The 15746-nt window shown below is 43.0% G+C and overlaps 1 pseudogene; it reads left to right on the forward strand.

Annotated features, from left to right (window-relative positions):
- Positions 1-14438: 14438 nt before the first annotated feature.
- Positions 14439-15746, forward strand: part of LOC103122708 (succinate dehydrogenase [ubiquinone] flavoprotein subunit, mitochondrial-like) — a 170161-nt pseudogene continuing 168853 nt past the window's right edge.

The following is a 15746-nucleotide window of genomic DNA, read 5'->3' on the forward strand; positions in this document are numbered from 1 at the left end:
TTATGAGCAGTGAAGCTATGCTGTAGGTGTCTCCTTTTCTCTTTCGCTGTCTTACTTTCTATCTCCCCCATCCTCTCTCAATTTATCTGTGTCCTATCTAATAAAAGGAAAAAAAGGAAATTTTAACAAAAATTAATAAATGAAATTTTTTTATAGTTCTATCATACTGCATCGCGCTCCATTACTTCACAACATGTGCCATCTTGCCCCATTAGTTAATAGGTCCGGCCCTCCGTAGTATGGGAGCAAGTTATAAACCTCCCCACCGTTGTGCTGCCTCATCTGTAAAGCAAGCTGATATTGCCTCCATCATAAAAGGGGCATATATGATGTGATTAACAGAGCTCTTTGAAGTATCTCATAGTAACAGCAGGAAGGGCCACATTTGGTTATGAACATAAGTGGGAAATGAGAAACACTTGAGGTAGTCAGGACTGAGCTCCAGGCTGAAGAGGACTGAATACAGGTTTCAAAACCAACCAGTCTTTTAAGAATTATGCATCGAGTGACCACATGTGCCAGGCACGCTCCCAGGAACCAAGGGCACAGCATGGAAGGGAGCAGATGATGAGACTGCATGGGAGCATGGAGGCAGTGAGATGATCGCCTATCAGGCGGAGGATAAGCTGGTTTGTGGGAAAGGGCTGGGAATCTTGGGTGGGGTGACACTTCAGTCAAAAAATACACAACATACAAGCATATGAAAGGATGGGGCAGAGCATCATGGCAGAAACAGTAGCAAGTGCAAAGGTCTTGAGGTGGGAATGACTACCATCAGTAGGGTCAGGGTATGGTGTTGTCAGAGAAGTGATCAGTGGACAGATGACATGTGACTTGCAATAAGAGGTTTGGCTTTGGAAGCTGGGCAGTGGCACACCCAGTTGAGAGCACATATTGCTGTGCACAGGGACCCAGGTTTAACACCCCCCACCCGCTCCCCACCTGTAAGTGGTGAAGATTCACGAGCAGTGAAACCATACTACCAATATCTCTTTATCTCTCTCCCTCTCTCCCTCTCCCTCCCCTGAGGTTCTAAAGCCCCAGATTCAATCCCCAGCACCACCATCAGACAGAACTGAGCAGTGCTCTGAACTATCTCATGAAAATAAATAAAATCAGGATGGGAGACTGCTTAATGATTATACAAAAAGATTTTCATGCCTGAGGCATCAAAGGTCCCAAATTCAATCTCCAGCACCACCATAAGCCAGAGCTGAACAGGGCTCTTCTCTCTCCCCCACCCCCTCCTCTATCTCTCGTTAAAAAAAAAATGGTTTTATCCTTAGAGCAGTGGGATGACAGGGAAGGAAGAAAAGACTGGAAAGAACACAGGGTATTCTGAGGACAGCATGAGCCACCTTGTGTGAGCACAGGACCTGTCTTGAGGAAAGGAGGTGAACGCAGGCCAGGTAATTAATATTTGATGACTGCAGAACTGAAGACACTGCTGTATTTTAGCCAGCACAGAGAATGTGGCATTTCAGTATTACCAAGACAGGATGAATAGGGGCAGACTGAGACCGGAGTCCAGGAAGCTCAGAGAGAATCTTCTATTAGATCAACTATGAATAGATGGAGGCTGGGTGAGCGGGCTGACAGGAAGAATGGAGGGGAAGTCAGGGGACAGAGCCAGACAGGAATGCAACCAGGAACTGGAAAGCACTGGATTCTAGCTGAGGGCAGATTTGGTTGGGGAGTGGGGGAAACCCCCTGTGGAGAACGTAAACATCTGAAAACAGTTTCATGTCTCCTTTTTCTTACATGGTACATACACACAATACTATGCTAGGGAACCATGGGGTCATGTTGAGATGAAATAAATATATATATTTTTAGAAATCTTTCTACTATTTAAAGCCATCCTTTAGTGATGGTGAAGCATGGAACAAATGCTTACTAATACATTGTGAAATTGTATTAAAATTCCTAGGCCAATGTGTTCTACAAGTAGTGCATGACCAAGTGATGTCAGATGCTACTAGGCTGCCTCTCTCTTCCTCTCCTGACCCACACATTCCCTACCCCACCCCCATTCTCAGCGGGTGGCCTTACTCACCACTGAGACCCACAGCCTTATTCAGCCACCTTCCCATCTTTTCTATTCCTTTTATAGATAAACACATTTATGGAGTCTATTTGCTATTCCCTCAGTCTCTCTCCCCATCGTCTCTTGAGCTCACTCCAATCAGGCGATCAGGTGTTTTCATCTACCATTCAAAGACACAGCTTTGGTCCACCATTAATAAGCTCTCAGTCAATAATCTAATGGTTGTGGGCTAGGGAGACAGCATAATGGTCATGCAAAATACACTCATGCCTGAGGTTCTGAGTCCCAGGTTCAAGCCCCACTTCTTCTTCTTCTAGCGTTTGCCCTTCTTCCGTAGCCAGTCAACAGCGTCAGGTTGAGCCTGATGTCTGCTTGTTGCTGGCTTTGAAAGTGACTGGGATCCATGTGGATTCAGTTGGCTAGGAAGGATCGTCAGTTTCCCCAATAAATGGGTACTCAGGGGATGCATCACGAGAAGGTCGATCCAATGCAAGCCCCACTCCTCCCCCAGCACTGCCATAAGCCAGAGCTGAGCAGTACTCTGGCGTCTCTCTCTCTCTTTCTTTCTCTCACTTTTTCTCATTCAAATAAAATATTAAAGATAATAATACAGTGGTTAATTCTCACTGCAAGTCTTGTTCAGTCCATCAGTACACTGGCACTAGTAGGCACCCTGTCTATATTGCTGTCATTGGCTTCCAGGTACTACTTGTCCTATCCCCTCACCATTCCCTCCACCTTCTACCTCCATAGCGGCTTCTGCTCCATCTCCTTTGCTGGCTGCTTCTTTTCCCCTTCAGTATTTAGACATCAGAGGGTCTCAGGGTCAAGTCCTCAGACTTCTCTTGGGACTCTACAATAGCACTGTTGCTTAGAATGGCATCCCATGCCACCAAATGTCTTTCTCCAAGTCAGACCTCTCCCCTGAATTCCAGACCCAGAAATGTAATTGTCCCTTTGGTATTTCTACTCAGACATCTAAAAAGATCGCAGACAACATAACTGAAGTCAAAGTCTTGGCTTTGTTTATTCCTTCCCACCAGCAGCAATCCCAGTTAAGGGTCTCCTCTGAGACTGGCAGTTGTACAGGTTGAAACTTTTGATGTGGTCCTTGATCTTGACATCTCTCTTCTACCCAGCCCCATACCTCCACCTACACTGTCCAGTCGGAAGCCGCCTACTCTCCCAACAGGCACTGCTTCACTTGGCCCAAGCTCCCATCTTATTACCTTGACATCCCTCCACATAGTTCCCTGACTACCATCTCAGCTATCCTATAATATCCTATAATATAAACAAGCTGTCTCACTCTTCAGCCTAAATGTCTCAAACAGCTTCTCACATACACAAGGTCAAAGCCAGAACCAGCACTGTCCTATCTCCTTCAGACTCTAAACCATCTTTTTTTGTTGTTGGTTCAGTGTAGATGAAGGAATATGCATCCACACATGTGTACACACCTCTACACACTTACTCACCCTCATCTCCACCAGCTTAACCACATGGAGATGATGCATGTGTCCACAGTTGTAACCGCCAGTGCTTTCTGAGCTCCGACTAGTGTGTGCCAAACACTGTGCTATGGGATTCACCTGTACAATCTGTTCTGTTCCTTACAGCACCCCTGTGATGGTAACCAAAACTTGTCCAGTTGACAGATGAGAAAAATGAAAACCTCCAGGAACAGTTTGTGTTTTCCTGGACCCATCTGTGAAAACAGAGGCCACATTTTTTTTAAGTACTACAAAAGCAGGATAAGGGCAAGAAGTTGGCATACTTTAGTGATGACTCTTTGGCTTATTACCAAGCCACCTCCTCTCCCGGAGCACTAGTCAAGGAATCCTGGGATTCTCACACAGACATGGTGGGTGGGTCTAGACCTCTTAAAAGTTCCCTCTCTCCACTGTCACTGGTCATCTCCATAAGGAACAACATTTCTTATATGTGTCAACTAGAAGCTCTCAAAACCAAGATGTGTTTTTAAGCACAGGTGCCTCTCTTCCAGGTTCATCACAGCATTAGTCACAACTGCCAAGATATGGGGATACTGTCTGTTTATAGATGAGCAAATAGAGAAACGGTGTTATACACATGCAATGGACTAGGATTCAGTCTTCAAACATAGAATGGAAGAGGAAGAGGGTTCTCACTAGAACAAGGCATTGAATTTAGACTATGAGGAATGCCTGTAGCTGTTCTCCCCACTGTACGTTATGGTCTCCTGGGTTCCAACAGTTTTTTGTGTCTGTTTTTATTTCTAACAGGGTTATTGCTAGATCTTAGTGCCTGCAAAGATGAACCCACCACTTCCAGTGGCTATTTTGTTCCCTTCCTTCCTCCCTCCCTTCTCTTTTCCCTCCTTCCTCCCTCCCTCCATTCCTTCCTACCTTTCTCTCTCATTTTATAGGACAGAGAAATTGAGAAGGTATAGGGACATGAGTGGGTGGCACACCTGCTTGGGAACATACATTACCATGCTCAAGGACCTGGGTTCAAGTTCCCAGTCCCTACCTACAAAAAGAAAGTTTCACAATTGGTGAAACTGGAAACCTCTCTCTCTCTCTCTCTCTTTCTTTCTCTCTCTCCTTCCTCCCCACCCCCTTTCACACATACACTTTATCTCCCCTCTCCCTCTATCTCCCCTCTCCCTCTTAATTTCTGTCTCTATCCAATAAAAAAAATTAGAAGAGAGGGCTGGGGAGACAGCATAATGTTTATGTAAACAAACTTTCATGCCTAAGGTCACAGGTTCAATCCCCAGCACCACCATAAGCCAGAGCTGAGCAGTGCTCTGATCTATCTATCTATCTATCTATCTATCTATCTATCTATCTATCTATATCTTTCTCTCATTAAAATAAATAAATAAAATTTTTTTAAAAAACTTAGAAAAGAGACCACAGGCTTGAATCTGAATAGTATATGCACTCTACCAACTGTGCCACCACCTAGCCCCTCCTAGTGGTTTTGAACTGGAAAGAAAAAATGCCAGGGCCAGGTGCACACCTGGTTGAGCAATGCACAAGGACCCGGACTCGAGCCTCTGGTCCCCACCTGCAGAGGAAAAGCTTTGCAAGTGGTGATGCAGTGCTGCAGGTGTCTCTCTGTCTCCCTCTATATCACCCTCTTGATTTCTGGCTGTGTCTAACCAATAAATAAAGATGATAAAAATTAGAAAGAAAGAAGGAAAGAAAGAAAGAAAGAAAGAAAGAAAGGAAGGAAGAAAGAAAGAAAGAAAGAATGCTTCAGAGAGTAGGAGCAGAGTTCCTTTCCTACATTAAAGAATCCTTCCAGTCAAAGACATAAGTGCTCCTCAAAGTTAAGTGATAATTAGAATGTAATGTGTTTTTCAGAGCATTACGGGACAGAAGAAATGAAATGCTTTCAACATCGCACCATTAGGCACCCCCCTCCCCCCCTGCAAAAGTTCTTGGAGCAAGTTAAGATGGTGGCCTAGGTCTTCGGGTCATTCACTGTTTCATTGGCATGTGACCCTGCTCAAGTCACCTGCCTTCTCTGGGCTGTGAAGTTGTCAGACTCTTTCAGTTCTCTAAGTGGGATGCATTGGATCGACCTTCTCGTGGTGCATCCCGTGAGTACCCATTCATTGGGGAAACTGACGATCCTTCCTAGCCGACTGAATCCACATGGATCCCAGTCACTTTCAAAGCCAGCAACAAGCAGCTCCTGACAGCTTTCAACCTAACCTGCTGACTGGCTACAGAAGAAGGGCAAATGCTAGAAGAAGAAGTTCTCTAAGTTGTAAAGCAAGACGCTAATACTGACCCTGCCTTCCTCACCAAGGGCCTGAGATGAGGCCAGTGGTGAAGACTTCACGAGTCATCAAGTACACAATCTGACTGTTTCCCTCACAGCCTCACCTGCTGCTGTACTTGAAGCCACAGTAACACAGTCTCTCTCCTCCTCAAATCTCTACTACAGAGAAGGGCAGCATCCAGGCTGGTCTACCGGACTCCAGTTTCTCTCTGGATAATTTTCTCAGAGTTTCCTCCAACTTACCCCCCAAATACTAGACCTCCATGGAATTTCATCTTCTGAAAATCTCAAATAGATCATAGTAGAAGTGGCCAGTGATTTGGAAAAGTCAGACTTTTAGCTCTTTCTTTCTTTTTACAAGTCTTTTGGGACATGATTAACAAAAACTAAAAGGGAAAGAAATGCGAGCTTAGAGGATTTTCTAAGTAGTCTCCACACGCTAACTAGCACTTAGAACCAGGGCCCAGACCTGGCTGGCCAGCAACATATGATGAATAACAGTGCTGCTAATGGGAATCCTTTTATATCCCTTAGAATCCTGCTTGTGCCTGGAGGGCAGGACTTAATGTATAATACATGTATTAATGTTCTCCCTGGCAGAGCAATGCATGATTCATTAAATGATTAAGGCTTGCAACCCATAAAGGCCATCTGCTGCTTGTATCCAGATTATACAGTAGGACACTGGGCTCAGCTACCCACAACAATGAATACACAGGGGGAATCATGGAGCACCTAACAGCAAGCTAAGTGGTGCTTATGCATTTGTTTCTTTAACCTTCTCACTTTTCTTTTTCCAGTAGGGAGAAGCTGAGAAGCTGAGGCTTGGGGAGTTAAGTCAGACATGGACTCTAGGACAGAAGTTGCTATGACATAAACCCAGATCATCTGCTTTGAAAAGCCATGCAGTTGGAGTCAGGCGGTAGCACAGCGGGTTAAGTGCATGTGGCACAAGGACCATTGTAAGGAACCCGGTTAGAGCCCCCAGCTCCACAAGTGGTGAAGCAGGCCTGCAGGTGTCTGTCTTCCTCTCCCCGTCTCTGTCTTCATCTCCTCTCTCCATTTCTCTCTGTCCTATCCAACAATGATGACAACAACAATAATAGCTACGATAACAATAAAAACAACATGGGCAACAAAAAGGAAAAATAAGTAAATAAATATTAAGAAAAAAAAAAAAGCCATGCAGCTTTCAAACTTTCAGCCTGGGAGATTCAGACCTGGATCCTCTCTAGGACAGGCAGGTAAAGTAAATCCAGGTCTGATACACATTCACCTAAGGGGAAAGCAGCTGCTTGGAGATACATGCCATGACATGGATGAATATCAAGTGCACCCTGACAGTGAATGAAGTCAGTTTCCAAAGACTCCACACATATGATTGTACTTATTATTTTTTAAATTTCTTTATTGGGGGATTAATAGGTTACAGTAGATAGTAAAATACAATAGTTTGTACGTGCATAACATTTCTCAGTTTTCTATATAACAGTTCAACCCCCCTAGCTCCTCCACTGCCATCATGATCCAGGACTTGAACCCTCCCCGAACCCCAGATTCTTTTACTTTGGTGCAATACACCAACTCCAGTCCAAGTCCTGCTTAGGGTTTTCCCTTCAGATCTTGTTTTTCAACTTCTGTGTATGAATGAGATCATCCCATATTCATCCTTTTATTTCTGACTTATCTCACTTAACATGATTCAAGATGGGCTGAAAATGGTGAAATCACCATTTGTAATAGCTGAGTAGCATTCCATTGTGTATATATACCACAACTTGCTCAGCCACTCATCTGTTGTTGGACACCTGGGTTGCTTCCAGGCTTTTGGCTATTACAAATTGTGCTGCTATGAACATAGGTATACACAAATCTTTTTGGATGGGTATGTTTGGTTCCTTAGGATATATCCCCAAGAGAGGAATTGTAGGGTCATAGAGTAAGTCCACTTCTAGCCTTCTGAGAGTTCTCCAGACTGCTCTCCCCAGGGGTTGGACCAACTTACATTCCCACCAGCAGAACAGGAGGGTTCCTTTGTCCCCACAACATCTCCAGCATTTGTTGCTGCTATTTTTTTTTAAATTTATGACATTCTCACAGGATTGAAGTGGTATCTCATTATTGTTTTTATTTGCATTTCTCTGACCATCAATGACTTAGAGTATTTTTCATATGATTGTTGGCCTTTTGGATTTCTTCTATGCAGAATATTCTGTTCAGACTCTCTCCCCATTTTTGGATGGGGTCATTTGTTTTCTTGTTGTTGAGTTTCCTCTTGTCCGGTGTATGACATTTAAAGATCTTCTCCAATTCTGTAAGGAGTCTCTGTTTGGGTAGTGGCTTGTTTTGCTGTGCAGAAGCTTTTTAGTTTGATGTAATCCCATTGGTTTATTTTTTATTTAGTCTCCTTTGTCACTGGATTCATATCATTGAAGATGCTTTTAAAATTTAGACAGAAAAGAGTTCTGCCTACAGTTTCCTCTAAGTATTTGATAGTTTCTGGAATATGATTGAATTTATATAATACCATGCAAAGGGGAAAACAATAGGGACAGAAGCCAAATCAGTAGATTCAGCAAGAAACTGAGAATAAGGAAGGGGTTGGTCATGAAGAGGTAACAGAATGAAATTTGAGAGGGTAATGGAGATATAACTTCTTCTTGATTGTGGTGGTAGATATACATCCGGTTCTTTATCAAAGCTCCCCAAATTGTATCCTAGTGAAGGTGAATTTTACTCAATAGAAATTATATCTTAAACAAAATAGGAGAAAAGACTTGCAGATTTGTGCAATGGGTTTGATTGGTAGACTACCATTTTGTGATGTCTGCCCTACATGACTCTGCAAAAAGTAGGACACCCACAGCCACATAATAAGCACAATAAGGAGCCCAGTGACTGTCACCTTCAAATTAGATGTCACCTGGGTGACTAGTGATGGAAGACAAGAGAGGAAGGAACTGTCTGGTTGGGTCCTATACTCACTTAGTTCCATCATTCATCAGTGGCATGATATAATATAAGATTCAAGTCTCAGTATGCCAACTTCCTCCTGGGTGGAGAGGCTTCACTTATGCCTCAAGGCAACTACATATCATAACATCCTAAGTTATTGGGGAGAAATCCACATTCTATGAAAGTATACAATTCAATCAGCAATGAAAGGTAGGAGGATATGAGCCGCTAAGGTCAAAGTCCAGGAGACCATCTCAAAATACTGCAGAATTCAGGGTCTAGAATTTCCCTTTGACATCAGCAAATCAGAGGATGGGACACTTCTTGGGACAGAACTTCCAGAGGGTTACTGCCAACATCTGAAGAAGACTTAAGATCCCAAAAGACATGAAGTCTCAGATTTAGTCAATACAGCCCCTATGTTTACATACTTCCAGAACTGCGGCTATGTCGATGAGCCACCTGATCTATTTTTGGACTATTCCTCTCAGATTTTTTCTATCCTTATCCTTTGAGGACCTATTTATTAATGTCCTCATAAACAAGTGGCTATCTCAATTAGTAGAATGAGTCACTCCGTTTCAAGTTCAGTTGTTTGATCTGTCAGAATCACTCAACTATCAATGTAGCTACAAATAAGGTAGCTACAAATAAGTAACCTCACTTCTCCAAATCTCAGTCCTTTCTTCAACATTGGGTGATGGCACTTTTTTTATATTACTATTGTCAAAATTAGGCAAAATTCTATAGGTAATGCTTCCAGAACACAGGAACTGTTGGATGGATTTTCTTCTTTTGAGACATTCACACCCTCCTAGCATTTAGATGGGGCCAGAAGCTGTTCCCTTTTGTGACTAGGTTCTCCGTACCTCTTGGGCTACCTTTAACCCACTGGCCAAGTGGAACAAAAACAAACTGTGACTTGCTATTTGCTTTCTTGGGATGCTAGAACATCCTTGAGCATTTTCCCATAGAAACCAGAGTGGGACTGGGTTTGTTTGTTTGTTTGTTTTAATTGCTGTTGTTTGCTTGCTTGCTTTTGGTTTTTGTCACTAGGATTATTAATTGGGCTCAATACCTGCATGATGACCCCACCACTTCTGGTGGTCATATATTTTTCAGAGAAAAATAGATGGAGAGAGAGAGAGAGAGAGATCCCATAACCTCTCCTGATAACAACATTAATATCACCCCTTTGATAATCTTCAGAAGGAATACTGCATACAATTGGTCATGAGATATGCTGTCAATATATACATATACACATACACATACACATATACATATACAATTAAAGGACAATTATTGCCCCCTATGACAATATCAACTCTAATCATGAAATAGGTAAAATACAGTAAAACTTAAGGTTAACTAAGATCCCACTTAAACCCTAGGTCTACTTCCCTTCCCAACTTGAGGCCAAATCCCATAAACCCAATACCGGTTTGGATAACAAATGGCACTCAATGAAACTGGGACAAAGTCTAACCTCATCAGACAAAGAAAGAACTACAATAACAGGATGAGGGCAAGAGACTGGCGCACTTTAATGATGGCCATTTTTGCCACTAGCAGGCCACCACATCATCTGGAGCTCTAGTCAGAAAATTCATGGACTCCCGCATAGATATGATGGGTCTAGACCTCTAATAGAGTCCTCTCTCCACCGTCACTGGGCACTTCCATCAGGAACATCACCATAAGACCTCTTGTGGGCCTCTCCAGGACCTTGCCCTCACTAAAGAGCAGAAGTGATATGGACTGTCCCACTCTTCAAAGTGAGGCTAGGTCAGCCTACTCTGACACTTGAGGTAGACTGGTCCAGAAATGAGTACAGCCTAGAATGTTCCTAGCTGTGATCATGGAGTGTGAGCTCAGACTCACAGGGACTCAGAGGTTTCACAGGCTCTGATGCCAAATATGAATATATATGGGCCCTGGTTCAGATTGATGGGGGTAAACAGTTAATGGTATTTATATACTTTCCTCATGTTTTGGAGCTACTCTAGCCCTATTCTAAACTCTGACACCATCTTATCAGACAATATTTTCAGTCCACCTGCATGGCTGTCAGGCTCAAGTAAAAGTTACTAAAGTCATGGGCCCCTTGGAAGATACCTAAAATAGACTATCTAGCTTCTTACCACATGAAGACCCCTATTTTCATCTGCTCTAGCCCTGCCTTTGGGTTCCTATTTATTAAACAATTTGTCCTGCTTTATATCTTACTGCCTTTCAGCCACCAAGTTGTAGACGCTACTATAATACCATCCTCACTTCCCTGGGCAGATGACCTCACCAATGTATCCTGAAATCTCACTTCTCCAGAGCCCTACCCCACTAGGGAAAGATAGAAACAGGCTGGGGGGGGGGGTGTACAGATTTACCTACCAACAACCATGTTCAGTAGAGAAGCAATTACAGAAACCAGACCTTAAAGAATGTTGGTCCATACTCTCAGAGGGATAAAGAATAGGGAGACTTCCAATGAAGAGGATGGGACATGGAACTCTGGTGGTGGAAACTGTATGGAATTGCACCCCTGTTATCTTACAGTCTTGTTAATCCTTACTATATCACTAATAAGAAATATTTAAAAAGGAAGAAAGAAAGAAAGAAAGAAAGAAAGAAAGAAAGAAAGAAAGAAAGAAAGAAAGAAAGAAAGAAAGGAAGAAAAGAAAGGGAGGGGGCTGGAAGGTAGCACAGCAAATTAAGCACACATGGCACAAAGCACAGCAACCAGAGGAAGGATCCTGGTTCGAGCCTTTGGCTTGCTACCTGCTGGTCGCTTCACGGGTGTTGAAGTGGGTCTGCAGGTGTCTATCTTTCTCTCCCTCTCTCTGCCTTCAGTTCTTCTCTCGATTTCTCTCTGTCCTATACAAAACAGCAATGGCAACAATAGCAACAACAACAAGGGCAACACAATGGGATAAATGGTCTCCAGGAGCAGTGGATTCATAGTACAGGCACCAAACCCCAGTGATAACCCTGGAGGCAAATTAATTAATCAATTAAAACTTACAGAATAAAGAGGGAGAAAGAAAGATACCTACAGTACTGTTTCACCACTCATGAAACTTCCCACCTGTAGGTAGGGACCAGAGGCTTGAACCTGGGTTCCCAAACATAATAACATATGTGCTCGACTAGGTGTGCCACCACCCAGCTCCAGGATGGGATTCTTAACAGCCCCCCTCTGCTCAGCACATTATTTAAAATATTTATCTATTAGAAACAGAAATGGGAGATAGAGAGGAAGAGGTAAAGAGAGACACCCACAGAACTGCTTCAATGCGTGGGAACTGGGGACTTGAATTAAGGTCCTTATATGTAACATGTGCTCTATCAGATGTGCCACCACCCAGTCCTGTTCAACACATTATTACAGATGAGTTTATCAGAGGAGGTAGATGTGGGACATACCAGGGAGATAGAGCAGCACAGCAGGACATCTGGACACAAACAGATGTGGGGTTCAAATTTGTGCCACATTTTAGCTAGAAGACATCAAACAAGTTACTTAAGCTTACTGAGTCCTGGGATACAAATGTCAGCCAGCTCTCAGGATGGAGGGTAAAGCTGTTTGCGCTTCAAGATCTGTTACCTACTTCTAGATGAGCCCCCACTAATGGCTACTCTTCCAGTGGTTCTGCTCTGTATGTGCATTTGTGGAGATTAAGTAAGATAAAATCCCCAATGAGAGGCTGGTGCTTGACAGATGTTTGATAAGTTGCAGCCATCATTACTATCATCTTTGTCATTGTTTGAGGGGACCTGAATTGTTTGCAACTAATAAAGTACCAGGGTTGGATTCTGACCAGGCCCATCTGACTGAAAAGTGTGTGGCCACATGGTCTCAAGGAGTTGAGGAAGGGAGGAGGAACAATTCCAGAAGGGTCACCTAGTCGTAGCTATGGAGGGGAGGAAGTCTTCTTGAGACCAACCTGGCAGGACAAAGGAAGGCACCCAAATAGAGTTTAGCTCATCCTGGCATTGCCCCAGAAAGACTGGCAAGCAAGAAAAAAGAGTCTTTTCTGATGGGCAAGGAGGACAGTGGCTTAGAATCAAGTATTCTCCCCTCTCCTGTTCAGGAGCAAGACTGGACAGCCTTTCCCTTTCCTTCTGCTGCTTGCCTCCTGCCTCCTCATGGGTGTGTGTGTAGATGGGCCATGCATTTATGTGAGCGATTTAGAGGCAGAAATAACTTTAGCATTAGAGTGAAAGAGTATTGTGCCCTCCAGAAGGAGAAAGTCTAGCCAATACATGCTGGCATGGAACCCCAACCCACACACTGTCCTCATCCCTTGAAGGGCTCTACACACCTCACCCCAAATTTGCATAATGACATTTTAGCAAGAAACTAATACAAAGGGTTCTGTAGCTCTGAGTGACTCCTCCTGAGTGTCCAGTTGAGGAACACACAATTTCTGAGGCACTTGAGAGAGTGGAGGAAGATTTCACTTACATACCCTATGTGTTTTGATTATGAACAGGGTGATGGGGCATGGGGCAGGATGCTGGCTGCTTTGATACCCTAGGAGGAGCTGAAAAGATTGGATCTGTTTTTGGATTTCATTGCTGACTTGCTCAAGATCTTGTGAGAGCGTTTGGTCTGTTTCCAAAGAGATGTTCTTTTGCTCCTGGGTACATGGAGGTTTAGTTTTTTTTTTTTCTGGATGTTTAAAAAATTCTCCAGTCTACAGCATACATGTTACCATGCATACCATGCATACCAAGAAGACTTGGGTTTAAGTCTCTGGCCCCCACATGCAGTGGGGAAGCTCCACAGTTAGTGGAGCAGTGCTCTAGGTGTCTCTCCTTTTCTCTCCTTCTCTGTTTTTATCTGTCTCTCATACTCTATTGAAAAGAAAAGAAAAGAAAAAGGCCACCAAGCAGTGAAATCCATGTACATGCATTGAACACCAGTCATAACCTTGGTAGAAAAAAAAAAATCCTCCAGCCACTTAATTCAGGTCATTGTGAGCAAGGCACTTCAAGTTTCTGCAGTAACTATCTTTCTAACATTTTGGATCTAAGAATCCAGTTGTCTCTCTCTTTCCCTAGTGGGGCTGGGAGTATGGATTGACCTGTCAATGTCCATGTTCAGTGGGGAAGCAATTACAGAAGCCAGACCTTCCACCTCCTGCATCCCATAATGACCCTGGGTCCATACTCCAAGGGAGTTAAAGAATAGGAAAGCTATCAGGGGAAGGGATGGAATATGGAGCTCTGGTGGTAGGAATTGTATCCCTCTTATCCTATGGTCTTGTCAGTGTTTCCACTTTATAAATAAATTAATTAAAATTTTAAAAAGTAAATTAGGAGAAAAGTACTTCATGGAGTGCCGTTCTACAATTTAGAAAGATAATTATCATCCCTTTTGCACAAAATGGATGTAACTGAAAGTGACTATGCTTAGTAAAGTAAGAAAAGTGACAAAAGACAACCACTGGGTGATTTCACTCATATGTGGAATTTAGAGAATCAAAACATATCAACTTGCAAAAAAAATAAATTAAATAGCCTAACTGTCTCAAAAAAAAAAAAAAAGAATCCAATTGTCCCCTTTGAATGCATCTTTGGGTTGGATTCATTGGTTCCTTCCCTGATGTCTCTGAGGCATGATCCTACAGCAATAATAACAAAGAGGATAGTAACAATGGCTGCAATTTATCAGGCATCTAGCAAGTGCCAGCCTCTCATTAGGAATTCTGTCTTCACAAATGAACATCGAGAGGAATCACTAGAAGAGTTCATGATCAGTGGGAGTGCATCTAAAAGCAGGTAGCAGGTGTAGAAGCAAAGCATCTCTCAGAAGGAACTAAATGCATACCTCCCAAGAAACTGAAGACTGAATGGCCTGGCACATAGCAAGGCCATAGAGAAGTAGATGCCATTAGCAACTGCTAAGCCTGCTGTCACCACCATCACCATAATTGACAGTACCATCAGCATTAGTACTGTGTCCCACAGACAATCTGATTCTAATGCTCACACACCCTGGGTGAGTTATGTGGTCATTCTAATTTGGGAAACACTTATCGAGAAGGACGGGGTTACAAATTGAAATGCCTGCAGCAGATTGAAGCAAGTAGAGTAAATAAATGAAGTCACCAACTGGGAACTTGTGCATATTAAGTATATAACTATTTGCAGCTTAAAGATGGACACATGATTTAAAGCCAGACAGTCCACTGCTTGGCCAGGAATCTCAGAATGGGTCTGTTCATATCTGGAAGAAGAGGAAAGTAGAATGAGATGATGGGCCTGAGTGCTAAGATCCCCCCACCGTCTGTGAATCCCAATTAGAGGAAGGAGAAAACGGCACAACAGCAGCAGAGGTGGGCAGCCATGTAGTTCCCAGAGAGGCAGAGAGGAACCTCTAGTTCCAAGCTGGGATCACCTGACCCATAGAACTATCCCTCCATCCCATTCAACCAAACACCACCGCCTCCCCCAACCCCTTCTAATACTCTTCTGACATAAGAAAGCAGGATGAAATTAATTCTTTCAGGCAGAAAATCATGTGATGGTTAAAAGAAACAAAGACAATGGAATATTAAAAGGAACAAAGTAAATTGCTAACCTATGTGCATAGTATGATCACACATTCACCTTTGAAAAATATACATAAGACCATGAATTACATGTGGCAGTGTGAATAAATACTGGAGTCTGACATTAAAAAAGAAGCAGAATGAGATTTATAACATAGAGTCCCTCGTATGAGTTAAAAGCACACACACCAGAATTATGATAAATATTTTACAAAACACATACACATCCACATGTAAAAAAAAATCACACCCATGACATTGACAGTCAGGATGGGGCTGCAGTGAGCAGGAAATGTGTATGATATCAAGAATGAAGTGGGACACACAGATTTAAAAAATAAAAGAAACAGATAGTGTGGCAAATACTGAGTTGGCTGAATTTTAAGGTGGCCCCAGTGAGCATAGCATCC

Source organism: Erinaceus europaeus, chromosome 1, assembly GCF_950295315.1.
Source record: "Erinaceus europaeus chromosome 1, mEriEur2.1, whole genome shotgun sequence".
NCBI classification, from domain to species: Eukaryota; Metazoa; Chordata; class Mammalia; order Eulipotyphla; family Erinaceidae; genus Erinaceus; species Erinaceus europaeus.